This window comes from Lampetra planeri, chromosome 20, assembly GCF_965212315.1.
Source record: "Lampetra planeri chromosome 20, kcLamPlan1.2.h2, whole genome shotgun sequence".
Taxonomy (NCBI): domain Eukaryota; kingdom Metazoa; phylum Chordata; class Hyperoartia; order Petromyzontiformes; family Petromyzontidae; genus Lampetra; species Lampetra planeri.
Window position 1 is genome coordinate 13,013,286 of NC_136126.1, and position 6,000 is coordinate 13,019,285.

Below are 6,000 nucleotides of genomic sequence, written 5' to 3' on the forward strand. Positions count from 1 at the left end.
CCGGTGACGACAGACGTCTGTCGATACGGGGCGAGGAGGAGGAGCTCAGCGGAACAGAGCGCCTCTGGACCATGTACGCGACGCCGGTCTGCTCCCACGAGCAGCATCCAGCTTGTGCGCGAGCGGTGCGTCCTCGGCCGTCGTTTCCCCTACGAGGATGCCACCGGCAGCTCCTCGGGAGCTAATCGGAGGCGTCCTGTGGGCGGAGAAACAGCTTTTTCTGCACCGTATCCCGGCCTGGGTGGCCAGGCTCGTCGGACACATCAAGCACTGGCCGCTCCTGAAGTGGGGATGATACATCGGGACAGGGCAATACATATCTCTTCAAGCTGGATGGGTGAACAATCCAGTGACGGCGACCGAATCGGATGCGCACACACTGCCCGGCGGACCTCCACGACCTCAATGGGACCCTGCCAAGGGCGATGTAGTTTAGAGGACGTCCCTATGGGTACTTGTGTGTAATGCAGCCATGCTTTATCCTCCTTCCTCCACGGAAGCCCGGATCCCTGGTGTTTCTACAACCGTTCATTAGCTGCTTGCTGATTGGCCGAATTGCCTACAGTGGCCTCCCGTGCTTCCCGCAACGCGTGACTCTCATCGAAGCTGGTACGGCGGATCCCTTTTTAGACGCGCCCATGCCCAGCTGTATATGCATCGGGCGTTCGGGATCCCTTCCGTACATTAAATTGAAGGGTGAAAATCCCATGGAGGCGTGAAGGGCCAACCTATACGCAGCGAAGATGTTCGGAATAAACAGATCCCAGTCCGACTGGGTCACGTTCACCTGGTGGCACAGCATGGACGTGAGGGTGCGATGTAAGCGCTCCACCAGTTTATCGGTTTGAGGGTGGTAGGGCAAGGTTCTAATTTTCTTAGTGCCCAGGAGTACACAGACCTCCTTGAGCAGTCGGGAAGAAAAATTTCGACCCTGGTCGGTTAGAAGCTGCTCCGGGGCTCCCTTGTCTAACACGTAGCCATGCAAAAAGGCATCAGTGATGGATGAGGCCGACTGATGATGTAAGGGCCATGCCATGGGTGGGCCAGCGTGTGAGGTACTCCACCCTGACCAAAAGATACTTGTGTCCCCGCTGAGAAGTTGGAAATGGGCCTAAAATGTCAAGGGCCACACAGCAGTACATAGCGACTTTGGTGGCACCTGCTTTCACTACAGCAGTGCATACTGACTGTGGCGGTTCCTGCTTTCACTACAGCAGTGCATACCGACTGGTGATACCCGGGATGACTACAGTGCATACTGACTGTTGTGGTACCTCCGCGTGCTCGCGCTTGCGGGGGATTTGGCTCTCGGACGGTGAGCTTAACGTAGAAAAAAATTTGACAGGCGGCACGCCCTAAGCCCCGCGGTGGGAATAGGCTATTCCGTTTTACCATCTGTAAACTTTAAAGTAGTTTAATTAACATTTTTGTGCCGTTTCTATTATTAATTATTTACTTATTCGTCGACCGTACCAAGTGATGACAATTGCATGGGGTGGGGCGGACCCTGCCAAGTCATGCGCGTTCGCTCCAGCTCACGGGGACATTTCATTTTACGCGTTTAACATGGAATAGATATACACATCACGCTGTCGATTTCTCTTCACAGTGTCATGTCCTCTTTTCCCCCCACCCCAATGCGTGCAGTTACTGATATAAAGTCCTTAGATATTAATGTAATATTATTAAAGCGGTTACATAGTTATATTCTGGCGAGGGCGGGAGGATGGTGGGGGAGGTAGCGGCCCAGCTCGCAGCCTGGCAACGTCTCACCTCCTCCAGCTTGCCAATCTAGGCGAGGCCGCGGGCTCTGCACGGGACGAGGCGTCACCACGCCAATGTAAAGTACAATTTTACTGAATCTTTCGCTAACAACTCAGGTTTTCTTGTTTACTATTATTAAACAAATATGTTTACAAATATTACAATGATAATGTTTGTGTGCACATAACAACTCTGCTTCATTCTTTACTATTATGAAACTAATAAGTTGCCTAATACTCTATTACTATTATAATGTTCGTGTGCAGAAACTACATGCGTGTGCCTAAAGTCGATGTCTGTGTGTATGAGTCCATATGTATTTGTGTGCGTGGTAAGTCGATGGGTTTCTATGTGTGTGGGTCCATGTCTGTGTGTAAGACCATTTGTGTGTCTGTCTTTTTAAAACGGACAACGCCGCGTGTGTGTGTACGTACAAGTGTTTGTGTGTGTGTGTCAGTCCATTTGGTAATAGCTGCTCATTCAGAAGAGGAGTTGGAGACGCTGCTGCTGAGACTGGAGCGTGCCACTAAGAGGTGGGGCCTTACCATCAGCCCCACCTAAAACTAAGCACCTGCCTGGGTATTTTGTACCATCGGGCACTCCACCCCCACAACTCCCAATCGGTGATGGGGCAGTTGTGGAGAGAGTGGAGAGTTTCCCATACCTGGGCAGTGTGCTTATGACCGGCTCCAGTTTATCAGCAGAGGTCTCACTCCGAATCAGTCGAGCGGCAATATCTTTTCATCAGTTGCGTGACGCTGTGTGGAAGCTACCTGGTCTGTCGCTCCGCACGAAGCTTCAGGTCTTCTCGGCCACGGTCATTCCCTCCCTTCTCTACGCTTGCGAAACGTGGACCCCCCTAGTGGAGCATCTTCGCCGGTTGGAAACATTTAGGCTGGCCTGCCTACGATCCATCCTGGGTTTAACCAGGCTGGATTGTGTGAGGAGCTCACAAGTCCTTGAAAGATCTGGGCAAAGTCCCATCAGTGAGCTCCTCCGGCAGGCAAGGCTGCGTTGGCTCGGTCATGTAGCCCGCATGCCCAGCTACCGCATGCCTAAACAGCTTTTGTTCGGCCGGATCGAGGGGGCTAAACGGGCGCGGCACGGGCTAGAGAAGAGATGGAGTGACGTGGTACAGGAGGACGTGGAGCTGAGTGGACTTGCCGATGACTGGTACCAGCGGTGTCAAGATCGGCCTCAGTGGAGGAGGCTCGTGAAGGACGCTACTGGGCAGTTGGAGGCAGTCGCCCTCCAACAACAACGGAGGGCGGAGGAGCGACGCTCACAACAACGAGCGGAGCGCCGGGTGGCTAAAGCACAGCAAGTTGGCACAGTAGGGGGCACAGGTGGTGCATCAGCCAGTCATCTCGGTCATCTCGGTCAGTCGACCCGTGGCACCTGGGTCTGCCCCGTGACCTCCTGCCAGCGGGCGTTCGACACTTCACGTGGCGTCAGGGTGCACATGGCCTGGCACAAGCGTCGTGGTGACGTCACCGCCACTTAGTGGCGAATGGCGGTTGTTGTCAGTCCATTTGTGTGCGTATCTGTCGCTGTGTGTGTGTGTTAGTCCACATGTGTGTGTTAGTCCATACGTGTGTGTTTCACTCGATGTTGTGTAAGTCAATGCGTGTGTGTGAGTCGATGTGTGTGCATGGCTCCATCTGAGTGTGTAAGTCAATGTGCGTTTGTGTGTCTATGTGTGTCAGTCGATGTGTGTGTGTTAATCCATGTGTGTGTATCTAAAGTAGATGTCTGTGTGTCACAGTCCATATGTCTATGTGTGTGTAGGGCAATGTGTGTGTCAGTCTATGTATGTGTGTGTAAGTCCATGTGTGTGTGTCTTAGTCGATGTGTGTGTGTAAGTACATGTGTGTTTACGTCAATGTGTGTGAGTCCACGTATGTCTGTGTGAATCGATGTATGTGTGTGAGCCGCTGTATTTGTGTACGTCGATATGTGTGTGTAACTCCATGTGTGTGTATCTCAAGTGGATGTCTATGTGTGTGTGAGTCTATATGTGTGTGTGAGTCGATGTGTTTGTGTGTGAGTCGATATGTGCGTGTGTGTTAGTCGCTGTGTGTGCATGCGTCCATGTTAGTCAGTGTAAGTCCATTTTTTAGCGTGTCTGTAGGTCCATGTGTGCGTCTTAGTCCATCTGTGTGCTTTATAGACCTGCTCAAGGCCTATGACACCATCAGTAGGCCTAGGCTCTGGGTTGTTCTTCGTGCTTTCGCAGTCCCTCACCCTTTGCTCACGATCCTTAAGGACCTTCCTGCTGGTGAGCGGCCCCACGTCAAACTACGTGGCCGTCAGTCAGAGCCATTCTCTCTACACCTTTGGGTTTAACAGGGATGTCCTCTGGCTTCCACATTATTTAACATATCTTTTGACCACGTAGTTCGTCAAGCCTTCGATGGCTGTACCAGAGGAATTACCATATGATACAGATACAATGGGAGGCTGATCGATGCCCGTTTGCGGTCAAGGGATGGCTCTCTATTGCTCAACCATGTTATGTATGCTGATGCTTTGGTGATTGCCTCTCACTGCTGCTGAACCTGGAGCTTGCCACTAAGAGGTGGGGCCTTACCATCAGCCCCACCAAAACTAAGCACCTGCCTGGGTATTTTGTACCATGGAACAATCCACCCCCACAACTCACAATTGGTGATGCAGCAGTTGTGGAGAGATTGCCGAGGTTCCCATACCTGGCCAGTGTGCTCATGACCGGCTCCTGTTTAACAGCAGAGGTCTCACTCCAAATCAGTCGAGCACCATTATCTTTTCATCGGCTGCGTTACGCTGCGTGGAAGCTACCTGGTCTCTCGCTCCGCATTAAGCACCAGGTCTTCTCGGCCACGGTAATTCCCTCCCTTCTCTACGCTTGCGAAACATCTTCGCCGGTTACAAACATTTATGCTACCCTGCTAACGATCCATCCTGGGTTTAACAATATATGTGTGTGCGTCTAAGTCGATGTGTTTCTATGTGTGTGGGTCAATGTCTGTGTGTAAGTCTCTGCCTTTTTCGCCCGAGCAATGCTGGGTACTTACCGCTAGTCTAACCTATAACTCATTTTTTGTCTGTCCGTCCATCCATCTGTCTGCGTACGCTCGCTTGCGGGGGATTTGGCTCTCGGACCGTGAGGTTCGCCGAGATTAAATTTTGCCGGTGGGCACGCCCCCGGCCCCGCGGTGGGAATAGGCATTTCCGTTTATTCGTTCCTAAACTTTAAACCAGTCCGATTATCGATTTAGTGCAATTCCTCTTTATTTATTTATTTACGTTTGCCGACCTGCGCGCGACGAATCGTTGTGAAGGAATCGAGGGTTGTAGATTACTTTAGAATCGTCCGATTCCCTTTTTAACAAACTGCGTGTCGCCAAGTTTGCTTAACATTTCCAACAGACACACACATTTACACATTTAGCTTTTACATTTAACATTCAAAACGTCAGCATGTACTGCTGTCATCATAGGCAAAAATATATACACCCTCACCCCTCTCCCTTACCACTCTCCCTCACTCACCCTCACCACTCACCATCACCACTCTCCCTCTCCACTCACAGTCACCACACACCCTCACTGCTCACCCTCACCACTCACCATTCACCCTCACCACTCACCCTCACCATTCGCCTTCACCACTCACCGCTGACCACTCACCCTCACCACTCACCGCTCATCACTCACCACTCGCCCTCACCACTCACCGCTCACCACTCTCACCATTCACCCTCACCACTCACGCCTCACCACTCATGCCTCACCCTCACCACTCACCACTCACCCCTGACTACTCACCGCTCATCACTCACCCTCACCACTCACCCTCACCACTCACTTACCACTCACCCTCACCACTCACTCACCACTCACCCTCACCACTCACACTCACCACTCACCTCTCACCATTCATCCTCCCCACTCACCACCACCACTCACCCTCATCCACTCACCCTCACCACTCACCCTCACCACTCACTTACCACTCACCTTCATCATCACTCACCACTCACCCTCACCACTCACCCCTCACCCTCACCACTCACACTCACCCCTCACCACTCACCCTCCCCACTCACCACCACCACTCAGCCTCACCACTCACCCTCACCCCTCACCACTCACCCCTCACCACTCACCCTCACCACTCGCCCTCACCACGCACCACTCACCCTCAGAACTCACCACTCACTGCTCACCACTCACTCTCACCACTCACCACTCACC